Genomic DNA, 25,466 nt, shown 5'->3' on the forward strand with positions numbered 1-25,466 from the left:
CATTCATTCCCAAGTGTCCCTCTGTTAGCTGGGCAGTAAATTCCCATGGGATTCAGTAGCCTTTGAAGGTGGAGAGAGGGTAGCCTCCTGTGTGGAGATGCTTGCCTGAATTGGTAACATCAAACTTCCTTCCCTGTTATATGGGAAATGAAGAGGGATCATAAAAACCACAGAGAAGGTAACTTGACAGAATTGCTACTCAAGAGACAGTTTGATATGTATATGGATGAGTAGGAAGGAGAGGCTTTCAACCTCTCTACTGCACAGAACTGGGCTCAAGTTAGGTCATCCATACGCTAGAATGGAAACGATCTCCAACATCTAACCCGAACCTACTTCAGACCAAAGTCGTGACTTGCTGGCTATTGATCCCAAGTTCTACAGGGAAGGTATTATCAGTGGTCTTAAAAATCTGTGTGAAAGGACTGGAAAGATGGCTCCGTGGTTAAGAGCACTGGCTGCTCTTCCAGAGGTCCTGAGTTCAATTCCCAGCAACCACATGGTGGCTCACAACCATTTATACTGGGAAACCAATGCCCTCTCCAGGCAGGCAGTTGTATATGCAGCAGAGCACACATACATTAAATAAACAACAACAACAAAAAAAAACCACCACTGTGTGAGAGCTTGGGGTGTGGGGTACTTAGGAACACTGACTGCTCTTGCAGAGGACCCAGCATTCACATGACATGTCACAACCATCTGTAACTTCAGTTCCAGGGGACCCAATACACTCCTCTGGCCTCCAAGGGCACCAGGCACATACACCTTTTAAAAAATCATTATGAGAAAAAAAAAAAAAGAATCTGTTGGTGATACAAGTCTGCCAGCTGGTAGGCAGGACAAGATTTAAGGAATAGGGGCCACTTCCATGTAGGTACTAGGGTGTGACGGGCTCTTTAAGGATGGATAAGGAGTTGGATGAGTAATGAATGTACTTGTCACACAGCTCTCTTTCTCACTTGCTCCAGTGCCACAGGATGTAGCTGTACCTAGCACTGTGGAAACTACCATGCTGAAATTGATGGCTCCCACAAAGGTGCCCAGACATTTCGCAGTACCACCATCCAGCTCAACGAGAGCCCTGGTTTTGTTCACACAGAGCCCGAAAAGGGTTAGCCCATCAGCAAACACCATGTCAGAGTCAAAGTGGGTGTTGCCGGAAGAGGCGTTTCTGAACAGTTCATCAGTAACTAATCAATCCCTGGCTCTTTGAACACCTGTTCTCCATCTATCCTCTGCCGTGGGCAAAGATTAATAAAATCAGCAACTGGCTTAAGATTCTATTTTCAAAGAAACAAGAAGCAGGGTACTTTAATAACCTTTATTTATTTTTAGACAGGGTCTTATATACCTTGGGATTGTCCCAAGTTTGCTATGTAGCTGAGGGTGACCTTGAGTTCCTAGCCCCCCTGTCTTCCCCACCCACCCCACCCAGGAGTACAGGAGTGGGTGAACACACTCAAGCTTTAACATGCATTTGTGAGGCTGTTATCTCTGTTGATGTTACAGGGCATCTAAAGGGCATTCATCGCCTCCTCCTCTAACCTGAGGGTTTGAGACTTGGTATCCACGTGGAAGAGGGATAATCCTGGAACCAGCCCCAGGAGTACACCAATGGGAGGGCCAGGGTGAGTGCCTAATCCAATACATTCCTGGCTCGCCGTCTCTAGACGCCCCAATCCAATTCAGATCTATAAAGAACTTGATGTCTGAAATAAACACATAATTCAAGTGGTAACTTAACAGAGCTGTAACTCTTGTTGGGCAAATTACCAAGCCTCTTGATCCCATTGTCCTGTAATGGAGGAGCACCACCTGCCTCTCTCAACACATGAGGATTTTGACATGCAATCTTATGGCATGACAAGCACAGCCATTAGAAGATGTGTTCCTTAGGAAGGGGTGGCTGACAACAGTCCCTTCAAAAGATAAAGATATTGAGATGGGGAACAAATGTCAGAAAGGGCTGAGTTTTTCTTTTTGGGGGGGGATGTCAAATGAGGTGAGAGCATTGAATAGACAAGCATGGGTGATCTGCCCAAGGGAAAATGTGTCCTTGCTGTAAACACTTCCCCCCTTAGATCCCATGTCCCAGTACAGACAATTTGTCACTGTGTTGATCCCATGGCAGTCAGTCCCGGCTCTCTACTGGCTGAGGCAGTTACTACCATGGGTGGTGGGGACAATGGCTGCCGTCCGGTGAGTTACAGCTATACCTCATAGTCTACCCCAGAGGTAAGGTTTATTCTATGGTATGGCGACGATTAGCAGTGAATCATGAAATTGTCTTCCGTGATCCCGGAGCCATTAATGGTTCTGGTTGAGGTTCATAGCCTTTGGAGCTCTTGGCTCGGGAATCAACAGAAGCACCGCTTCAATTTTATGCTTCTCTTGGGGAATCGCAAAATGCTTTCGTGCGTGTACACACACAGCGGCAACCATACTCACAGCCCTGTACTTCCATGCATCTGCTTATTTGAGCACTTCTGTGCCACAGTTCTAAGCAGTGTTCTCAGTTCACCCTCACACTGGCTGTTGGGAGGTGGGGTGGGTGGGTGGGTGGGTGGGGGGAAGTATGATTTCAGGTCAGCTTGTCCAAAGTAAGCCAGTGATGTTTGTGGCAGAGCAAGACTGACCCAGAGTACCCGCCTTGGCACCATGGTTTCATCTACTTCAATGCTTCCAGCCAGTTCTTCCCGCTCTTTATGCACTGCTGCTGACAGATATTTGCATCCTTCCTACTGGGGGTGGGGTGGGGTGGGGTGGGGTGGGGGTGCTCCTCAGACAGGCCTTGGCTACCACTCTAGGGACCCTGCTTCCCTTCAGTGAAGGCTGCCCACTTTCTAAGTCACAGTCTCCTCTCCAAAAAGCTTGGCTTTCTCTCTCAGCTTTTCACCAGCTTCTCCCAGACCACGTTGCTTACACAGTATGTTCACAGGTCAGCTCAGGGCTTGGTGTATGTATACACCCTTAGTGACACGTCTAACAGGTCACTAACTGCTCCTGCGCAGTCCAGGTGTTTACTTGTGCCCTTCCCCTAGCCCTGAGTGGGCTAAATCAGACCTTGTTTTGACACATAGTCTACTCCAGAGGTAAGGTTTATTCTATGGTACGGCAGTGATTAGCAGTGAATCATGGAATTGTCTTCCATGATCCTGGAGCCATTAATGACTCTGGCTGACGCTCAACCTAGGGTGGAGTCTTCCGCCCTAGGTGAAGTCTATTGTCCTGCCACATCTGCAGCTGCCTGCAAGAAGCCACTACCTGCTGAGCAGCTGAGCTTGTCTTCCCGACAAGATCCTGGCAAAGTGGGGGATGGGTTCCCCCCCTTTATATTTCAGACATAAGAATTAAACATTGATCAGAGAACTTTGTCTTGGTTCATTATTTCTCTCGCCCATCCTTCCCATCCATCCCCAGCTTTTCTTCCAGGTGACCTGGTTATCCACGGCCGATGGCTGCTACATTTACTGTACCTGGTTTGCACGTGGTGCTCATGCCATGTGGAGGCTCTAGAACCATTAGTTTGGTGCAGCCTTGCAAAAAGAAGTATGTCACCTGTGTGAGCTTGCGACATGCCAGCTGGCTTCCTGCTCCTGCTGCCATGCCACACCTAGTATCACGTACTCTAACCTTCTGGAATCCCAAGCAACTTCCTTAAGTAGCTTCTGGTTATGATATTTTATCACAGCAAAAGAAAATTAATATCACCAGAGCCCCCAAATTTCCCTTCTTGCTTTAAAAAAAAAAAGAAATTGGTGTGCTTGTTACACAAGTGTTGCTCCTCAGAGTACATTATGTTTAGAAAACACTTGAAGACCGGTAATTCCTTCTGGCTAAGTGCAAGGAAACATGATGTAATCAAAGACCTTGGGAGATGTCTTGCGCTCCATTCCCACTTCACGGGTGGGTTCGGGAGGGACAAACTGGACATTACACATAGCTTGGTCGTCGTTCCAAGACAAACAGCTCCTTTGTTGGGGAAGCGGCTCTTATAAGGGCTCCTCTAAGAGCTGCAGTGGGCCGAGAGAGGAGAGGGGGACCATCGCAGACCAAGAGACCGCCAAAGCTGCCATAGGACAATCCTGTAAAACCGAAGTGCTCAACCCTGCAGCTAGCCAGCTTTAAAATGGACCAGAGCAAGAATCGATGGTGCAGGTGCCAGGGCCACAGGAGCCCAGAAAGCTCTTTAGAGGTAGGAAGAAAATGCCAGGCAGATGGGGAGAATCCACGGGAAGCCAGGGTGTGTGGGCAGAGAAAAGAAGAGGACTTTCTATGTGGGCAAAGGCAAGCGATGCAGTTTGTTAGGGGGGAAAAAATAGCTGGAATACCGTGTTTTTGGTTTACTGACTCACTTGTTCTTCGTGAACTCCAGACTCCAACTAAACTCAAGGTGGTACCGTGTCAAGTCTCCAGCACTGAGAGAAGAGGATGGACAGTGGAACACAAAGACAACCTTATTTCTGCCTTAAGGCTCAGAAACAATAAGGCCCAGGGGAAATACAGGAAAACAAATATGGACAGCCAGGGTTATGTGGCGCCACACCTCCAAGAAAGGAAGCGACTGCAGCGGAGAGATCAGCCCTGCTCAGAGGAGGGCAAAAGGAATTAGAGTCCTTCTCCTGAACAACTTTCTGCCAGGTGTACGAGAACTAGAAATCTCAATATAGATGCTAACGGTGCAGAACACTGGTCCTAAAGGGTCGCTGAAGCCTTAGCCAGTGATTACACTAAAGAAGTGTCAGAGAAAGAACTAAACCTGTGCTTTTTAGTTGGGGGAGAGGGTGTGTGTGTGGGGGGGGCAGGGGATGGGGGTGGAATCTGCTTAGGTCAACCCAGAGCATATTTGAATTCAATCTGCTACAGTATACATCTGGTGTGACTAAGTGCCTCGTCCCATTTAAAAGACTACACAGATTGACACAGCATGAATACACAGCCAGCCTGGGAAGAGGTAAATTGGAAGCAGCTGATCTGTAGTAAGATGTACAGCTATTTAAAAGCTGAAGGGTAGTATCTTGGGCTAGTCTGGAGTTGGGGAGTCTATTCTGATCAAAGGAAGGAGCAGAGCAGGACCACCCAGGACCTTTCCACTGACCTCGGCAGTGTTGAGATCAGCCTGTGCCCTGGCCTAGGCTACTTTGTAATGGATAAAGAGTACTTACTGCCTTTCCACACTGTGTTCTGCCTAATAGACTCCATCTTATAGACAGATTTGGACTCCATCTTGAAGAGATGCAGGGTGACTGTGAACCTTGTTGGGCACATAAAATACCATCCATCCATCCATCCATCCATTCTTCCAGCACCACCCACATGACACAGACTGCTACCTAATTCTCCTAAGAGTAGCAAGGGTGCCATCCTATAAATTTATCAAAAAAATAACATGGGGCCATAGGACCTCATGAGTGTACTGAAATCAGAATCACAAAAGTCAGCCCTGAGACACACAAGCCCGCCTGAAGGGAAAGTGTACAACTCCCTCACTAGATCGCCTTAAAGATGTTCTATAGCTTAACCACATGTGCTATAGCAATGGCCATGGCTCCAATCCCATCTCATCTGACCAGCCCCTAGGTAGGACAAGAGGTTGACAGAGAATGTCTTACTATCCCAGGGTCTTCCGCTTAGGCAGGTTCCCCAGAGGGATTGATGCAGCCAATACAGATAGTCAGCTGCCTACCTGTTCATCTCCCTTGATCTGCCATTCACTGGTCCACCCGCTCCTTTCCCTGCCCTTTGACTCTACTGCCTCCCTACTGCGCCTCACTCTGGTATTTGTGATTCTGAAAGGACTCAAAGGCGGCATCAGCATCGGAGGTGCTTCCAGTGGACCTCCAGTGGAGTTAGCAGTCTGACCTCTAACGGGGCCCCATGCCTACCCTACAACCCGGCCCCGCCCACCCCACTTTTGCATCTCTATGGGTCTTCCCAACTTTGGCCTCCCATCTGTAGCACCCTGTAGCTATTTTACAACCTTGATGTTTACTGTCTTCAAAGGTAATTTTAAGATTTGAGAGTTAATTTTAGTAATTAAGATTCGAACAAAAGAGGACTGAAGAGATGGCTCTGTGGTTGGGGAGAGAATACTCTCCTTACAGAGGAATAGAGTTCAGATCTAAGCACCCACAACAGGTGGCAAACAAATATTTTGAACTCTACCTCCAAGGGATCTGATGGATGCCTCTGGTCTCTTCAGGCACTTGCTCTCTCTCTCTCTCTCTCTCTCTCTCTCCACCCTCCCCAAGTGTGTGTGTGTGTGTGTGTGTGTGTGTGTGTGTGTAAATTTAAAAATATTTTTAATGATTTGGATGAAAGAGCCTGCGTTTCCTATCAAAGAAAAAGATACTGTCACATCACACTGCTGCCAACAAAGCATTTTCTGTGAAATTCTTGTTATTCAACAAATTGTGACATTGTAGTAAGACAAACACATTTATGTTTCTGACATAGCATGCTCTTGACAATCAGACAAATGAACACTAGCACTATAAACACGCGCTTCATCAGAACTGTGTTAGAAACAAGGGGAAAGTTTCGTCTGCCATTCACTTAGTGTCGTTTACCAACAATAACACCCATCTTTCTTTGATTTCCGGGATACCTTCTCATCCGTTCCAGTTAGAAGTTGCCATTTGACCTCAGATGTCAGGAACGGTGCTTTGATAAAGTCAATATACAGATTCATGTTGGGCACTTGAACAAGTGCTGAGAGGTGGGAGAGCCATCTCTCTGGGAAGATAGAACTTCATAGAGATACAAGAAAACACAGGATTCCAATAAGAGAAGGGGAGCTAGCCTAGCCAGTGTGTGTGTGTGTGTGTGTCCGTGCCCAAGGAGGAAGAAAGGTGAAAGAACTCAGCAGTCTATCATTGCCCACCAACTCACTCCCAAGAACAAGTCTACTTTGATCTTGGATGGAAAGCCTCCCCTGCCCCGCCTCTCTAATATCACGTTCACCTGTGAGTGAAGATTTCCACCAACCTCCATCTGGAAAAGAACCACAAACACCCCTGCTTCTGCCTACCAATGTCAGAAACTGTGCAGCTCAACTTGGTGATCTCGCACTTGAAACTCTGAAGAACACACAAGTACATGAATGCGTGTGCATAAGTGTATGTGCGCGTGTGCACACACACAGAGACACACTTGATAGTAATGTTTTCTTAACACTAATATAGAATGTCCCCACTTCTAGCAAAAAAAAAAAAAAAAAGTCTGTTCCACAAAAACAAAACAAAACAAAACACAAAACAAAACAAAAAAACCCTCCCAGAACAACAGCTGCCTACTTGAATCTACAGAGAAGAGAGACATGGCATTTCTCAGGTTAGTTAGACAATGCCATGAAAACAAAGGTCCACCAAGCAGAAGTTAGTCATTAAGTTTGGCCACTTATTTTCTAAGTTGGCCAAATAGATTGCATAGTCTTTGTGACTAGGGAACACAGTGCATGCATGCCCTTGCCACTGATAGTCTAGAGGAGAGAGAAATACTACACAGATAAACAGCCAAGTAAGTGCCTTACCTTTCTGTGATAAGGTAGTATTTTAGTCTCCGTTACGGGAGAGGTGGTGTTTACCACCATAGGAGAAACTAAAAAGCTTCCTAAGAACTCAAGGAGCTGGCCATTAAAGGGGAGAGTGGATGGGCAGGTGAAACACAGCATCTTATACCAGGAAGTAAAAGGACAATGCATTGCTAGAAGGAGGGCGCAAGTGTGAGATGGACTGGACGTTCATTGCTCATTAAGCAAATCTGCTGATGGCTGGACCCTGGCATTGGCTAAAGGGCGCCGCTTCAACCCAGTGAACGCAGCCCAAATAGTTTCTTTGATGAGTTGAAAGCTGGAACTGAAATGAGAAAGGAGGCGTGTAAGAGGAATAGGTGTCTACCAACCCTCAGAAAAGCAGCTACAACTGGGAGGAGCCACGAGGAGTGACAGCTAGAGAGACCTGTGCTTTGATGGAGGTCTAACTGGCTTAACTTCCCTTACAAAGAGAAGATCCCAGCTCTTCGCCAAGTACTGACGGAAAGAAAGCAGAAGAGAGAAAGAAGTTGAAGATTTAGAAAGCATATCATCACTGGAGTAGGCCTCAGGCCAGGGAGTAAGGGATGAGGGTGTCAGGGGCCTGGCCTTAGCTAGGGGGAGATCATGCATGTTGCATTGTATTTTCTCTGGGAGTGGGGGAGTCAGGGATCCGGAGTGATTAGGGGAAGAAGGGAGCGTCGAGAGGGGCGGGGCGTCGTGAGGAACATGATAAACTACTGAGCACTGAGTGTTGAGGACTCCCCCGATCAGGGAGAGTATGAACTTGGAGCGATGCCGCAGCATCTAGCTCTGTCATAATATCGAGTAATTCTCATAGATGCTGGCCCGGCTATAGACAGACAAAGCTGAACATTTGCCAGGGAAGGACACGCGTGGGGCCAACAGAGGACAGACTAATATTTTTAGGGCACTATAGGCAAAAATCATGGCCTCTGATCCTGATAAAAGTGGAAACTAGAAGATTTAAGGCACAGGCTGAGCGGAGAGGCTCTTAGAGCCCGCACTTGGTCAACCAAGCTGAAAGGTGAGACTTCAATGGGAGAGACAAAACTTTGACCAAGCAAATACATGCTGAGCTGGGTGGGGTGGGGGTGGGAGTATGTATCACTGAAGGTGCAGCATCCAGCAACAGGATGTAACCGTGGAGCACAGCATCCATCAATGGGGAAGCCAGAGCACAGGCTGGAGCTAGCCACAGGCACACTTAGAATGGCATCCTTAATTAGAACAACATCAAGGGGTGGGTGGAGAATAAGACCAGGGAAAGGTACGAAGGCCTTTGGGGAGTGAGGGTAACAGGACGAGCAGATGGGCGTGGTTTTTAGAGGAAAAAATAAAGCAAATATAGAAAAGAAAGGTTTAAGGGTTGGCAGTGAGGTGCCTAGAAAACATCAACTCTAGCTCCCAACACTGAAGCAGGAGCAATGATTGAAAAAAATTTACTAGGGAAAGCAGAGTCTTCAGGAATCCATTTTAAATGAAGAAATGGAGGTGCAAGGATTGTTGGGGAAAAGATTTTGGTGGCCCTGCGGAAACTGTGTGGGAACTGGTGTGGGGGACGAGCAGACAGAATTGCAAGCAGGCTTGTTGACCATGGAGACACACCTTGCCCTGGAGCCAGGGCCACTTGATTAATAGATCCAACGAGCACCATATTGGTCTGCCAAGACAGGACTACCACTGAGTGAGGGTGTCAGGTTTCCAAGTCATGGCTGCTAAGGCTCTTTAAAGTGTTTCTCAAATCACATGTGGGATTGAGGTACCTGCCCTTGTCAACATTTTTTCTTATCAAATCCCATCTCAAATCCCATCTCATCTATCTTGCCAGTCCTATCCCCTACCACATAAATTCATCCATATTTAGATACAATCACACCAGCCCCAGATTTCAAAAGGAGGCAACCTAGACCTCCATCCAGGTATCTGTGACCATTGTGTGTAAACCTCGGTTTTCTTCTGGGGAACTCCTTAAGGCCTCTCATAACACAGGTGGGATTCTTATCTGTTGCAGCAGACCTTGCTGCCTGCCTCCAGAACCATTTGAACCACTGACTGGGCCATAACTGACCTGCAATAATCCTCAATCCTTAAAGTGTAGGATTGGGTGAGTTTTAACATCTGCACAGCCACCCCCAAAGTCAAGACAGTTTAACCACCATTATGATCCACCCTCTTCCTGCCCCGCTCTGTTCCCTATATGGTTGATGAGTTCACACTTCTAGAGTCCTCAATCAGCGTGACCACACGGTCCAGACTCTCCTCTGGCCCCTGTGACATCACGTATCTTCATTCTGAGATCTTCCCATGGCAGTCGCTTGCCCCGCAACACTGTTGGGTGCTTTTCTAATGTATAGCCATACCATGGTTTATCCAGTTCTTTCTTAATAAATGCCCAAGTTGCCTAGCAAACACAGAAGTGGATGCTCACAGTCAGCTAGTGGATGGATCACAGGGCTCCCAAATGGAGGAGCTAGAGAAAGTATCCAAGGAGCTAAAGAGATCTGCAACCCTATAGGTGGAACAACTTTATGAACTAACCAGTACCCCGGAGCTCTTGACTCTAGCTGCATATGTATCAAAAGATGGCCTAGTCGGCCATCACTGGAAAGAGAGGCCCATTGGACANGCAAACTTTATATGCCCCAGTACAGGGGAACGCCAGGGCCAAAAAGTGGGAGTGGGTGGGTAGGGGAGTGGGTGGGGAGGGTATGGGGGACTTTTGGGATAGCATTGGAAATGTAATTGAGGAAAATATGTAATAAAAAATATAAAAAAAATAAATGCCCAAGTTGTTTCCCATATCTAGCTGTTTCGAGTGTAAGGGTACCGTGACAAATGAGTAGAGAAGTCTTGACCCAGCTTCCACTTCACTTCTCTTAGGTGAGAAGCTAAGACAATGGTGGTGTCACACACTTAGTGTATGTTTAACATTAAAAACAAAACTGAGGTTCTCTTCCAAAGTTTTGCTGCCTCCCTGCCAGAAGCTAGGAGTTCCCTACAGCTCCACACGCTCTTGCCCAACACTTGGAAAGTGCCAGTTTGGGGGTTTTGACCATCCTTGGGGCATCAGCTACCACTCTCCTGCTAACTCATGATTATGCACATTTTCAAATGAACTTGTTTCCTCTGGGGTTACACCTTCTGTCATAAATAGGCTGATCAAACCTCTTACTCATTTTCCGTTAGGTTGTCTAATTGGCATTTAATATTGTTTTAAAATAGCAATAATCTAGGCAGTCAACTCCAGACAACACAGGACTCGTCTTGCAGACAGCTTTGACCTTGGGACCACATAAGGCCAACCGAAATTCTAGCTCATCTTCCACAGGTTTCTGATCAGCACTGCTGTCTGCAATGTATTTTTTTCAGTGTGTATTTCTCAGTTTGGTTTGCTTTGTTTTGTAATTCTAGATTTTGAAATTTTTAGTTTTTACATTCCAATTGACTGCAGCCAGTTTTCAGAACAAAATTGGATCTTTGTTCCTCAATCTCACATCCTGAAATCTTGCAGAAATCACTACTGGGCCCAATACTTATTTCTTCCTCTCACACCCCTTGCCCCCTTTTTAAAAACTTTCTCATGAGACTCTAGTGCTGTTGTAAGAGTAAGCCATGGGGTTACTGAGCTCCTGCTATCAGCATTTGTCTTCCTGCCTGGGATACCCTCCTTTTACCAAACAAACAACAAACACCACTTTCAAGGAGTCTCTGAAGAAGGAAAAGACTCCTAGAAACACAGATTAACCAACAGTTACTGTATAGGACTTGGCCTTTATAATGCACCCCCTGCCGTTTGATGGGTATTTTATGTCAATCTCTCAAATGATTAAAAAAATATACTGTATAAGATAAGGAGAGATGGCTCCATCTTAAATATGAAGAAGTAGACACTGTTTCCTTGATATGAGTCCATAGTTAAGAAAGGGCTAAATCCTTCTATAGCTTCTACAGCTTCTCCACCCACCTCAAGCTAACTATCTCTCTCCAGGCCTCATAGGCAGTCAGGATCCAAACGTGGCCTCCATGGAGGACTGGTCTTCAGACTTTCATTCAGTAAACATGTGGTTTGTGGTTATTCTCCTCCTGTGATGCTTGCCAATAATCTGGTTTCTTAGCTTCCCATTTACCCACGTTGCTTTCTGGGGGCATCTGAGACCTTTTCTTTTACTCTGTCTGATGAACTGTTTGCAAGCCATAGCACCCTGCACATCTCTGGCACCTTCCAATAGAACATCTCTAAGAAATGGGAGAGCTCAGCTTGCTTCTGGGTCACTTTTATTTCTCTCTGTCTCCCCCCTCCTCCCTAACCGAGCAGAGTCGGCTGTCTACAGTCCTAGGGCTACATTGCCCCTCTCCTTAGCACCCAACAGGACCTCTCCAAACCCTGATCACCATTCCAGCTCCTAGAAAATCTTGACTTCCTTTCCCAGGGCAGTCTGGTTATCCCCATGAAATTGTTGCAGTAACTTTGAAATTCAAATACATGAACATCTGAATGACCCTTCTGATTTTATTTGCATGTCCTCTACCCTCAGAAGACCAGACGTCTTTCCTTAGACTCAGTGTGTTTAATGTTTCCAAGGAAGAGTCCTACTTGGAAAAGCACATTTACAAAATCTAAACTTTGTAGACCAACAAGCTTGCCCCGATTGCGCCCAAACAGGCAGCAAAGCCCACATTCTTCTCTCCATCTGAGGACACTGTCACCCCTTGGTCCCCTTTCCTCCATCTGACTACTGTGCCCCTTCCATTGCTTTCTCAGAAATTAGTCCGAGGCTAGGTCCTACCCCCAGTGACTCATGCCATTCTTGATAAGCTCAAGTGTGTAAAAAGGTTGCCTCTAAGCATGCCGCCGCACACACTTTTATCCCAGCACTCGGGAGGCAGATTAAGGCAGATCTCTGTGAGGTTGAGGTCAGCCTGGTTTACAGAGTGAGTTCGAGGCCAGCCATGGGCTACATGGTGAGACCTTGTCTCAAAAAAAAAAAAAAAAAAAGAGTCAAATAGACAAAAACAATTTCCTCCGCACTTATTTGTAATAGGTGTACACAATCTGGTGATATTTAAGGAGTTTTCTGTTAAGTGTTTTATAATGCCAAGTGCTTTGACTACCTACAAGAAAGACTCCAGGAATAACTGGAGAGGGCCAGTACACCCTTACTTAAGATTTCTAGCCACTCTCTCCTTTGTTTGCTCCTCTCCCAACCTGGGTGATTCTGCCCTGGTTGCAGGCAGTCTCTGGAGGTGCTGGGATATGCAGAAGGCAGAAGGCCATCTGAAATAAAGACTCCACCTGTGCAGTAGTGGGGATGTTGTCATCCAAGCTAGGGATGAGACTTTTTGCTGATGTAGTTGTTTGGGGGTAAACTGTATGCGAGTGATATTTCACTACAGCTGAGCCTCGAGAAGCTATACCTATCTGTCTTCCTCTCTCCACTATATCATGGGCGCACTATCTGTGATCCTGTCTGTATACACACACACACACCTCAGGCACACCAGGGAGAGCTAACCCAACAGCAAGCTCATTGTTTGGTTATCCCTCCACATGGAATCCCTTCAGCTAAGAGAAGGAACTGTAAGACCTCCTACTCCTTTATGAGGACTAACTACTTCTTCCACGTTTGTTTTGGGTTTTGGTCTTCTTGTCTTTTGGCTTGTTTGTTTGTTTGAGGCAGGATTTCACTATGTAGCCCTAGCTTAGAACTCACTAGGTAGACTGGCCAGGTTGGCATCCAACTTGTAGCAATTCTTTTTCTGCCTATCAAATGCTAGGGTGACTCCATGTGCCACCGCTCTCCTCTCTGCCATGCTCTTGCCTGTATAGGCCCTACACCCCTCCCCACCCCACCCTTTAAACACTAGCTCTACATTTCCATACCCTGGTGCTGCTTTTATTACCATGTCCAACCTTCAAAATAATGTTCCAAAGTAATTTTTTTTTAGTATCTACTTATTAAGAACTTTGTCATTAAACTGGGTTTAATTCTTAAATAACACAAGTCCCCAAGTTAGTTAGAAATGAGAGTCATTGGGGGGTGAGCTTCTTCAAGACAAGGACCATGTCTTATCTAGCTTTATATCGCCAGCTTCTAGCCCATGGCTGAGGGCATCATTTCAGTGCACTGAGGATAACATTGAACAAACGCCACTCTCTGCTGTGGCCCTCTGTTCTTCAAATGCAGACAAATTTCTGCTTTCTCGTGTGCAAAAACAAAAAAACAAAGCAAAACATAAAAAAAGCCCCGGTGCTCAGAATACCAACATGCCAGGTCATCAGTGTCAAATCTACACAATGGTGTCAGCACCCAAAGTGACCCTGGAAGCCCAATGCTGGTGACTTCACAGCCTAGGTTTTTGGCACAGTCATCAGAGTTTCTGCAACTGCCTCCCCCACCCCCCATGCCCCTTTCCACTCCATCCTTCTCCAGGAGAGTGCCAGACTGAAAAGCAAGGGAATTAAAATAATCTGTAGGAAGGAAACTTGCTCCAACCAACTGTGGTCTGGGCTGTGACTCTGCAGTTTAAACATGCAGATGCATGCTAATTTCTTTTCGGAAGATTATATAAATGAATGATCCGGTGTGGACACTAGGCTTCCTGACAGTAGGGAGCATTTCCCCTCCTCTTCTGATTGCTAGTCACACCAGGAGGAAACTGTGATTTAACAGGCTGAAGAGCACCTTGGGAACACCGCTGTCTTCATTTTTACATGAAACCCCCACACTTAACGTTCAGCAGAGAGAACGGGGCTGGCTAATTTTGGAGAGTTGCTAAATCACCTTCGTACTTTTAATCTTTTCGTACATTTTAAAGTAGCCTTGGCCTTAAACCTAATCATGCCCCCAGTGTTTCCTGTTTTTAAAACTGGGGCAGTGGTCTGTGCTATTACTCTTCTCAAAGGAATGACAATTATTATCATACAGAGGAAAAGAGCACTGGACTGCAAGTCAAGAGAACTGGATTCTGTCTTTAGCCTTTAATCTGAGGCTTGAGAGCCATCAGCTCACTCTGCTCGGCTCCAAAACAGGAAGTCCAAATTATGCAATTTCCAAGTCAGCTCCCAGGATCAATAGTGATATATTGGTCAATAGTGATATATTGGTCAATAGTGATATACTGGTTAAGTTCAGTGGTCCTCTTCTGCCCAGCATTGTCAGATAAAAGGAGGCTTGGTGTGCACTTATGGTGGGATGCAGCATGAGATACGTGCGCGTGCAAGGCTCGAAAGGTGTCAGCACACACGCAGCCTATGTGTCATAGCACCACACACCAGGCAGGAACACAAGGAGGGAGCGGGTGTCTCATCAGACACAAGAAACCTAGGAAACTGGAAGCAAGACTTCTTGTCCAGTTCTGCCCAAGGACTGTCCTTATTCAAAAATAAAAAGTACTAGCAAGCAAGTGCTTCAGACTTCCTAAGCTGTCTGGCATATGACCAGAGCAAGTAGCCTTAGGTATAGCTCAGCAGGGAGGAACTGGAAAAGGGGCAGGCTGTCCCTTATACCTCCTACTGAGATGGATTCCAATGTGGTGGGTGAACTTCTTCGTCTACTTCAATGATCACACCAAGTCCAGCCCCTCAAACCACTGGGGATCCACACAACACTACAGAGTCTCTTCTGCCCATATGTGCTATCATCCTTCCCAGACTGAAGGAAAATCACAGGGGTCTCACACATCTACATGAACCAACTGTGGCTTTGAGCAAGGCTGCCCAAGTCTCTGAGCTGGTTGATGCTAGATGAAAAGAAATAGTGTTGCGTGTACGGTTGTCTCCTGGGCTAATCCCAGCTGCCCTCGCCCTCACCCACCAGCCCTCTGCCACCCAGAAACCATTTCAGGAAAGTGTTGTTGAGGGAACCTTGCTAACACCAAATTCTTTGTCAGGGACATTTGAAGGGTACAAAAGAGGAAAATACTGTAAGCCCAAGGAGACAGGGCATCACCATCTTCTAAGTGTGAAATAGTGACCTTAGGAGAAAGCTGTGCTTTCTCGATTATCATTCCATTCCGCACTGCCATGCCCACCCAGCTCCAACCCTTCCCTCTATTCCCACGCTCTCCCTAGATGGCGTGCCACTTGACCTAGTCTGCATCTTGCTATGGCCTCTTCTCTGCAGGAGAAAGCTTCAGCTGCCATGGTCTCGGGGGGGGGGGGGGGGGGGGGGTTAGGGAGGGTTCCCATCACGGAAGTCTGCCTCAGGCAGCTCTCAGAAAAAGTATGCCTCTGAGAGTCCTACACTTGAGACGTACATCACGGCGAGGAACAGCAGCAGGGCTCATGGCTGTTGCTGCCACAGCCTGACTGAGTGTCCACCTCCAGTTCATAGACTGAGGCAGCCCCTGAAAGCGCAGGGCCTGAGTCCCTCCCTCCGTCCCACAGATTTCTTCTCTGTAAAGATGCCCATCTTATCACCTCCAGCCCAGCTCCTAGAGCCTTTTCTTTACTAAGAGGGACTGTTCCAATGGCATAGAGAAGAAACTCGTGCCATTGGCTCAAGAAAATCTCTCAGGCTTAGGAGTCAGAACTGCCCTGCATTTAACTTTCCAATACTGCTATGCACAGTTTAGGGAACTCCTTGGCAAACTGCTGAACCTGGCTTACTTAACATGTGTGTAAAATAGAGACACCTATACCTCCACACAGTTGTTGTGAGGATTAAACAAAAGCACATGTCAGCAACTGCCCAGCACTCAATGAGTGCCTTGTCCAAAGTTGCTGCTCCAGTTATAACTCCTGCTTCTCTTGCACTACAGAAAGACTGTGTTATACCATGCATGGCCCACTGAAGATGGTTGAGACACTGCTAGCCAAGACTGATTGTATAGCAGTTGAACAAGTTACAGGTTGACTACGTTAACTTGGACATTATGGTATCTTGTGAGTAAATCCTCCTCACAGCAATAGGACAGTGGACCTGTTAACTGCCGCTGAGGTTTTCAGGAGAGTGGCAGTTAAGTTTGTCTAGGGTGTGAAGACATGAGTGAGATGCAAACTGTCATTCTTTGAAAGGAAAGCTCTTCCTTTTCCCGGCAAGCTCTTGTGCCTGGGTTGCCTCCCTTCAACATTTCTCTTTTCCACTGAGACCATTTGTTCACATGTGAGTTTGTGTCCCAAATGACCAGTCTCAAGACTACAGAACAAGAACTGGCTCAGCTGGTTTGTTCAAAATGTTTCAAATGTAGATCTCAAACCCTGCAATCGTTTGTCCATCCTAGTTAAAAGACTCCTCCAATTAGTCAAGATGACAAGCTCTGCCATCCCTTGGCCCCTGGTCACCTTTATGCATAGACAAAACTCAGGAGATATGACCAACGGGCGACATAACCATGGCTCCAACTGAAAACATCTCAAAAGAGCAATGACAATGCCCCCCCCCCCACCTCTGCCGCTGCCACCACCTGCACCACAAATGTCACTACTGGGCTCTTCTGCTTCTCTCTCCTAAACCTCCTCGGTGTCTAAGAGACCACAGAGCACTTAAAATGGAAAACGCACCCAGCACATTATACAATAGAATTATCTGTCACTTTTCCTTAACATTGAAGCCACAAGCACCTTTTTATAACAATCACCACACTGTACTGGAAAAATTCAGAGAATATTTAGCCCTAAAAGACTATGTGGTCCTCCATGCATTCACAGTCTACTGCTTATTAAAGTTTCTGCAACTCAGAATTCACACGTTACTAACTCCCGATCGCAGCCGGCACAAGAAGGAATTTAGCCTGGAGTTGCTAGCAAAAACAAAAACACAAGCCTTAAGACTGTGCTCTGGGGATACTTCTTAGAGGAACAGACATCCAGCCCAAATCTTCAGGCATCGTCCTGGTTTGGGGGTTTCCTGATCCAAGCTGTGTACCCCCTCCCACCCATCTGTTCCCCCTTCTCTTGCTTTTAGAGACTGTCAGCAAATGATTTGATTCCGAGAAGGTGCTGCAGTTCATAGAGAAAGCAAAAGTCACCACAGCTATCCTGACTCGTTTCTTCTGAAGCTGTGACATTCTGTATGCTGCCTGTGGGGTCCCTGCTCAGCGATGCTCCCAAGGTCCATGGGGACTCTTTCACTCCCCCTCCCCAACCCCCACAAACCACTTCTCCCTTTCCCGTCCACCGAGAATCCCCAAATCGGGCTGATAATTACATAATCTTAATTAAAGGGCTACCGATGAAATAGCTGTCTCTTCTCTAACTCGAATTTTCTAGAAAGATTTTCAATATCAACTTTTAGGTACCTGAAAAAAGCAAGCGTGACGGCTATAATTTCTACTATTTTTAGGTTCAGGAATATACCTTTTTTTTTCTTTTCTTTTTTTTCTTTTCTTTTTTGCTTGCTTTTGTGTTTTGAAGGGGATGGGGAGAGCAGTCTCACTATTGCTAACAAATGGAATTGACGCTGGATCCAACAAACAGCTGAAGTTTAGAAGTTAAACAATTTTGCTACTCTTTAAATATTTTGAGAATCTAAAAACACACTTATCTCCCCACTGTGTGCATGGCTTGGGTGAGATAGTTCACACATCCATCTTCCCACAATATGAATTATTTGTCCCTTCAAATGAAACTCTGCAAAAGAGAAATTGCGCCCCTCTTCTCTTCTCACATCAGTGAAATGTTTTGAGAGGGCTGTTTTCTGATTACAAAATCCATGTCCAACTTATTTTTTTTTTAAATCAAGAAGCAGTTATTTAAAAGAACACATTCTCTTATCAAAAGTTAGACAAGACCAACAACTAACACTTAATAAAATGAGGATATTTCAAAGAATTTTGTTTTCTTCAATAGTTGCATGAGGTTTTTTTTTTTTTTTTTATTTTTCCAGGAAAATGTGCAAATAGCTTGGTTACCTGGATCTGCTGGTCACTTCTAGTTTTTGGACTCTTGAAGATGGTGAGTTTTGCTAATGATGCGCAGCCGTTTAAAAACCGGATAGCTTTTCTGGCAAGCACTCTTTGTGTGCCATCTTTTATAAAGGTGCTTCTTGTTGCTAAGAGATCAGTTGCTTAGAGACCAAATCATTAAAAAAAATATATATGTCAGGGGCCAACATAAATTATAACCAAATTGTGTCATTTCATCTCGGCCTCTGAATGTTTGGCTTTGTAATAGATCTCAGCGTACCAAGAGAAGCCAATTACTGATCACAAAGAAAAAAAAAAAACTGACCACAAGGAGGGGAAAAGATCTGTGCGTACTCTCTGTGAACAGTGAGTGGTGCCACAGGCTTCTTTTGATGGGGTTGCACTATCTAAGGACTCAAACTTTCACTCTCTGTGGTATCCTAGACAGGTTTTCTAAATGCATGGTTTTAAAAACACACAGGGATTGGCGCTCACATACCCCTCTGAGCAAACTTGAATGCAGTTTTGAGTATGAATATGTGTGGAAATTGTCAACTACTTTAGTGCTTTCCAAAACAAAATTAAGAGAAAAATGCTATACTTAGGAAAATGTAAGTTGGGTCTTAGCCTTTAGGCAGGTATTTTATGTTGCCAACAATTCAGTTCTAAATATGTATATGTACATATACATATTTATTATATATGTGTATGTGATATGTATTATATATGTGTATATGTACATATTCATATATAATATACATATAGTACATGCTAGACTTGAATGTAAAAGATTCTACCTTTTGTTTTCCCACTTGTATTCAAATGTAGATTAACTGCATGGCAGGTACAAATATAATTGGCTAAGTTGATAAGGTTTGGGTTTAGGAGAGTCTCAGTCTCTTCATGGTAATTTTGCCCAAAAGAAACTGTCCCCTTCAAGCTCTTAGCTAAATGTAACACACATATAATGTCTACATCTCAGAAAGAATACTAAGTAAGAAATGAAAATCTTAGTTTTTTAGCATTCAAATGAAAGGCACCCCGACAAGCTCCTAAACAGCTAGGACTGGAAAGGTTTAGGACAAAAGCAGCTAACCACAAGCCATCTCTGCTCAGTTGCATAACACGATTCTCACCAACATCTTTTCTACCTTCATTCCTCAAGGTTTCTTTGGCCCCCATATCTCAGGTGAGAACAATGTTCACCTTGGAATTGAAATCAAGATGAGAGATAAGGCTGTGTGTGGTGGCTCTTTAATCCCAGAGCTTTAGGATGCAGGGGCAAGTGGACCTTCATGAGTTCAAAGTCAGCCTGGTCTACAAAGCAATCCTATGCCAGCCAGAGCTACACAATAAGACCTTGTCTCAGAAAAAGAAAACCGGAGGAGGAGGGGGAGAAAAAAAGAGGAAGAAAAGAAGGATGTAAGAGATGAAAAGAATGCCTTAGCTCTTGAGTTTGCTTTTTTGCTTTTGTTTCCCTTTCTTAGCCTCCAGTGAGTTTACCATTATAGACCTTCATGCCTTGAGCTTCATCATTAATCAGCAAGTGTCTAGCAATCAATGTACTGTAAGAAAGATGGTGAACTGAGGCTAAGGGTTTGAGTGGGAGCCTACATGGGGATAAAGAGGTCCTCTTCTCAGCTCACACTTCAGCCCCAGCCATTGTAATGACCCCATTGTTAATTTACTAAGGAAATGGGTGGCACACAATGGGTTTGAATTTGTTTACACAGAGACATCCCTGTAAAGAATGAAGTTACCCAGGTAAAAATGTGACTCATCTAACACCCAGGGGAAAAAAATCACAAGAGGGAAATGGTGATTCCTACCAATCCACACTATGAACGGACACAGCATTTAAGTGTCCCAGGATGGGCACAGGTATATGTCAAACAAACAGATGTTCTTTCGTGTGTGTATGTATGTATGTATGTATGTATGTATGTGTGTGTGTGTGTGTGTGTGTCCCTTCCTAGTTCCCTGCACTTGTCTGCTCTGAGGCTGCTACTTTTAGAGTAGCATGGAAACACACAGAGAGAGATCAGAGATCGGAAGGAGTCAGGGTAGAAAGGGGAGAGAAACAACACGTCTCAAATGGGAAAAATGAGAATACATCTTAAAGAGTCAAGGAGGAAGATCCTAGTGAGCAGGAGGTCAGAAAGTATCTTAACCTTCCTTCTCTCCATTTGCTAGTCCTTTGCAGAGGATTTCACATTAGAATGACAGTACACATTACTGTACAGGTCAACTGAGAAACAGAGAATGGGGAGAGTCTGGGGAATTGCAGCTCTTCTTTTGCACTGGATTTTGTGTGAGTCAGTCCTCCATTAGAAACTAGCTCTGCAGAGACATTTGTATTTCAAACAGAGCACACACACCCTTCTTGTTCATCGATTCTGGCCTCTCTGGTTTGGCCCTGGTTTGCCTTTCCCTGTCTGGTGGCCCTTCACTTAGAAATCTCAGCATCTATCTCTAGAGCACCTATTTACCTTATCTCTAGAGCATCTACCTGCCTTTGGCCACTTCCTGCCTATCAAGAGGTAACTGTGAAGCACCATCCTGGTTTCAAGATATTGGCAAGCCATAGGCTCTCCTCTGCCTGGGTAGAAGAGGAGAGATGTACTGAAGGACCCATCCAGTTGCTAGTACTTGAGGTTACCAAAGGCTTGGCAAATGTACCCAGCTTGAAGCTTCCCAGTAAATGTTTTATTACCAATATAACATCATACAAAGAAGTATGATCCACTGTCATTCCAGTTCTTGTTATATGGCAGGCTACTTGTCCATGGGTACCTGGATCACAGAATCGCCACACCCCAAGCCCATCACTGTTGAAAATCTGCCTTACCCATGTAAGCTGCTTCTCTCTGTCCCAAGAATGTGGCAGTTGCTCTCTACCTTATAGGAACCCAAAACAGTGAGCGCACATCTCCAGGTAAAACAGATGGGACATCCAGTGACATCAGGCACCAAGGCATTTTCTGTAGAGAAATGGCATCAGGCACTGGAGAAGTCAACATTTCCTGATGTCACTCTCAACTGAGCCCAAACATCCTGGTGCTATTACTTACTCCTCAATTGCCAGAAGTCCCCACCCTCAAACCCAAAGACTTAACCCCTGGCTGCAACCCAACAGACACCATTTCTAGGAAAGATCAGACATCCCTTCATTAGCTAGAAGAAAGGATCCTTTGTGCCCCGAGAAGGCCCCCGTGTCTTGACTCTGTCTCTATCTTGTGGATAGAGATATCCACAAGTGGATCCCAGAAGAGTCTGAACAGATGAGAAACATGGTCATCTAGTTAAGGATGGAGAATGTCTCAAAGGTTTAGGCTACCCTCTTAAAGGCTCTAGAGAAATGAGTTAGAGGCAGAGAGTCTGCCAACATAAGGTTGCTTACTTCAAGCAATCTCACCCTCCCAGATGCATTTGCTGGCCAGAAATTACTCTTAGAAGCCAAAGACGGAGGGAAAAAATAAAAAAAGGGCTTGCCCTGGAACAGTCCCACCCACCCCAAAAGCAACCAATCATGACTAGGGTTGAGGAAGCGTAGGGACGCAAAGCATGATAATGACTCCCATTGAGCCAAGTAGGAGCAAGGGTCTGCTCTTCCAAGGGATGGCAGCTTCTGCCAACCAAAAGTCTCTTAGCAAGCTTCTTCCTGCGCTGACTGCCTTGGATGGCTCTGCAAAAGCCTTTTGTCAAAGTCCCCAGAAGCATCCTGTATTCTAATTCTTGAGAGAAAGAGCCTGGGTTCCATGAGTAGCAGACCTCAGGCCACACGGCCACAGCTACCTTCTCTGATCTCAGCCATCTGTCAGAGACCATACACGTCATCATCCTTCAGGTACCAGTTACCCATGTCTACTCAGCTAAGACCTCTTGTCCCCTTGACTACCAGACTCTTCTCAAATGTTACGGACCCCTTGTGCAGACTCCATCTCGAGGACAAGTCAGATGATGTCCCATGGACTGTTGAGCCTGATAAACTCCTTAGGGTCATCGACTCCTCGTCTCCTTTCCTTGGCCTACTCCACTTCCATTATTAAAAATGTCTTCTGTTTCAGTCCAACCCTCAAACTTCAGCCCACTAACAGTTTGGCAGCAGACCTGCCATTCAGTGTCACAGCCGCCTCCCTTTGCCAGGAAGCTACTGGCGGCAGCCTCTGCCAGGTTGAAGACTGCATAAAGAGTAGCCCAACCACCTTGAGCTCCAGAATCATCAATAGATGTCCAACTTTTCTTTTTTATACACTAGACATTTGACGTAGGAAGTCTCTTGTACTGCAGTCTTTGTAATAATTAATATACAAAGGATTAAGGTTTAATAAGCATTCAGCACACTTCAATATCACCACTTTTCTTGGAGAAAGAGCCATGGTGTTCTTCTGCGGGATCATTTGGCTCTCGATGGTCCTCTTCACAGCTGGTAATTTACATCCAGTTACTAGCTGGCAATTCTCGGGTGTTAACTGTACGCCTATGTGAGTCTTTTGCTTAGAGAGAGAGAGAAAAAAAAAAAGAACAAAGCATGAGGTGGGAAATCAGAAGGACTGCCACATGGTGGAAAGGGGGCTTTGGAAGAAAAAAAGAGAAGTCAAATATCCTCTTAATAAACTCATGAGACACATGCGTGCAGTGTCGATCATGAAAATACTCCACCAGAACCATTGACTCTGGAATCTTGTCATCCTCAAGAGAAAAAAAACACGAGGTAATTACCAAGAATGACACAATTATAAGCCTACAATAGTATTTTATAGCAAAGTACATAGCTACAACATGCAAAGGTCCCCGTTTATCCACCAAAGCTATCTCCACCCTCTTCCTTTCTGACCTCTGCAGCCACCTTTTTCTGACTTCCTTCACTCTCTACCTATGAGTTCCATTCAGCCATGGTTCATCTGCAGATAAGCAACACTCCCCAGTCTCCCCAACACACACACACAGACACACGGCATATGGGGTGCACTTCAAAACCGCATATATCCTGTCCAGGCATATCCAAGCACTCCAATGTATGAGCACTGTCCTTAGAAGAAAAGGAAGAATCTGTCTCAAGAAAAGCCAAGGCTCTTGACTAACTGCAAGCCAGGAGCTCCTCGCTCTTGGTTTTTTGGAATCAGCCCATTTGAAAGCTTATAGATTCCGGTTGGAAGGTTGTTTGAAATCAGACAGAAGGCAATAAAAGACTGGGACCTGTGCACAGGAGAGAAGGGGTTTACCTACAGACATTGACCCATTCTCCCGTGTCGTGGTTAAAAATGGAAGTCCCAGCAGGTCCTAGAGATTTTGACCTTGGGGGCCTCTGCAGGGTCCCCAAAATGTGTCTGCCTCAAGCCTACAAAGTTGAGGAGCCTTTTTTACCCATCCCTGTGGCGGCAGCAGTGGGAGCAGGGTCAGCTAGGGTTTGTCCCCATATGTTCTACTCATACCCTTACGTGGCCTACCCAGTGACACCAGCTAAACAGGCATGCCTCCAGACTAAGTGGAGTCCTTTGGGGTGAATACTATTAAAATACATTATATACATGTATGAAAATGTCATAATGAAACCTCTTCTGTAAAGTCAGTATACACTAATAAAAAATTAAAAGGCATAGCTAAGCCTTTTGGAGATTGACTAGAAAATTGGTTAGACTTACTCACTTTACTCCTTAATACCCTGTCCTTCCCAGACCCTTGAACCAATGCCCAACCAGAATAATGAAGACCATATCCTTCAAGGAAAGAGAAAGTAACCACTTTCTAATGAGGAGACAAGGTGGCCGAAGGCAGCTACCAAGTTAACAGCATCATTTCCAACAGGCTGGGCTGGCACCGCAAGAGCCCGTAGTGCTCACGGGGCCCATTCTCTGGCAAATCCGGGCTAGTCTGCTCAGATGTGAACAGGAAGCAGGACCCTGGGCCTCCTTGAAGTCAAGGTTATCTCCAAACCTGGCCCCATCGGGTTCTGCAGGCACCACTGTCAAGGATGTTGAAGTCTCTCTTCTGGATCCTTGAGTCACCACAGGTGACCTTGGTGCCACTGCTCTGTGCAAAGCAGCTGTTCCTGAGCATGCTCTCTGTACACCATCCACGCAGTGTCCTGGAGCTTAGCTCCCCCACCCAACCCTGCTCTGACCAGTCTGCACCCACTCTCAGGGGCCCTCCTTCCTTCCTGCTTTACCTCCCATTGTCCAGTGAAACCCATAAACCCAGCGTTAGAGAACTGGTTTTCTTCAGGCTAAGACGATACAATGTAGCAGAAGCCCTCTCGTCCTCAGTGAGGCTCCACACCTACACGCCTACTTCTCTCACTGTTGAGAGGAATGGAAGGCGACTTCTGTCTATGTTAATGACAGCATGTGATGAAGTTGTATTGCTAGTAACGAATTAGTGTTTTGGCTGTTTGCATTCATTCATTGGGAGATGGAAATTTCTGACAACTAGATATGCTGAGCTATTTGGGTCTATCCTACTTCCTGTGGATTTTTTTTTTTAATTACATTTAACACCTCAAACGCCTTGCTAGGATCTTACATACAATTACAAAAAAGAAAAAAAGAAATTTTTTTTTCAAATAATTATTTCCCAACAATGTCAGCTCAGTGAGGGACAACCAAAGTCTGTTTATGCCTTTGGTGGCTGAGTTGAGGGATGGGCTGCGGAACAGCTCAGTGCCTCCATGGGAGAATAAGATAGTAGGCACTACTGGAAAGAAAACATTGAGGGAGCAAAGCTGTCTATGATCAACTTAAGGGTTGAACTAAAATAAGTCCCTGAGATCTTGCCTCCCCCAGTCCCCAATTACGGCCCCCTCAAGGGTAAGGACCATGTCTTACCCATCTTTCTATCCCTAGCATGCTGATGGAGCCTCGCCATGCCTGACATTTCTCAGATGCTCACAAATGAGATATCTTCATGCCAATCCTGTTATGTTCCCAGACCACTCATGTCTGAAATGGAGATTCTTTCCTTCCTTCCTTCCTTCTTTCTTTTCTTTCTTTCTTTCTTTCTTTCTTTCTTTCTTTCTTTCTTTCTTTCTTTCTTTCTTTCTTTCTTTCTTTCTTTTCTTTCTTTC

At 45.5% G+C, this 25,466-nt stretch overlaps 1 protein-coding gene across 2 annotated transcripts in view; it reads right to left on the reverse strand.

Annotated features, from left to right (window-relative positions):
* Positions 1 to 25,466, reverse strand: part of LOC110301208 (aromatase) — a 103,738-nt gene that overhangs the window by 45,659 nt on the left and 32,613 nt on the right. Inside the window, exon 1 of one of the 2 annotated variants that reach the window (XM_021171544.1) lies at positions 18,410 to 18,504. The exons of the other annotated variant lie outside the window; for it this stretch is intronic. The gene's annotated coding sequence lies outside the window, so the exon portion shown is untranslated. Of the gene's footprint in view, positions 1 to 18,409; positions 18,505 to 25,466 lie in introns of those variants that run through there. 2 annotated transcript variants of the gene reach the window in all.

This window comes from Mus caroli, chromosome 9 (genome assembly GCF_900094665.2).
Source record: "Mus caroli chromosome 9, CAROLI_EIJ_v1.1, whole genome shotgun sequence".
NCBI lineage: Eukaryota > Metazoa > Chordata > Mammalia > Rodentia > Muridae > Mus > Mus caroli.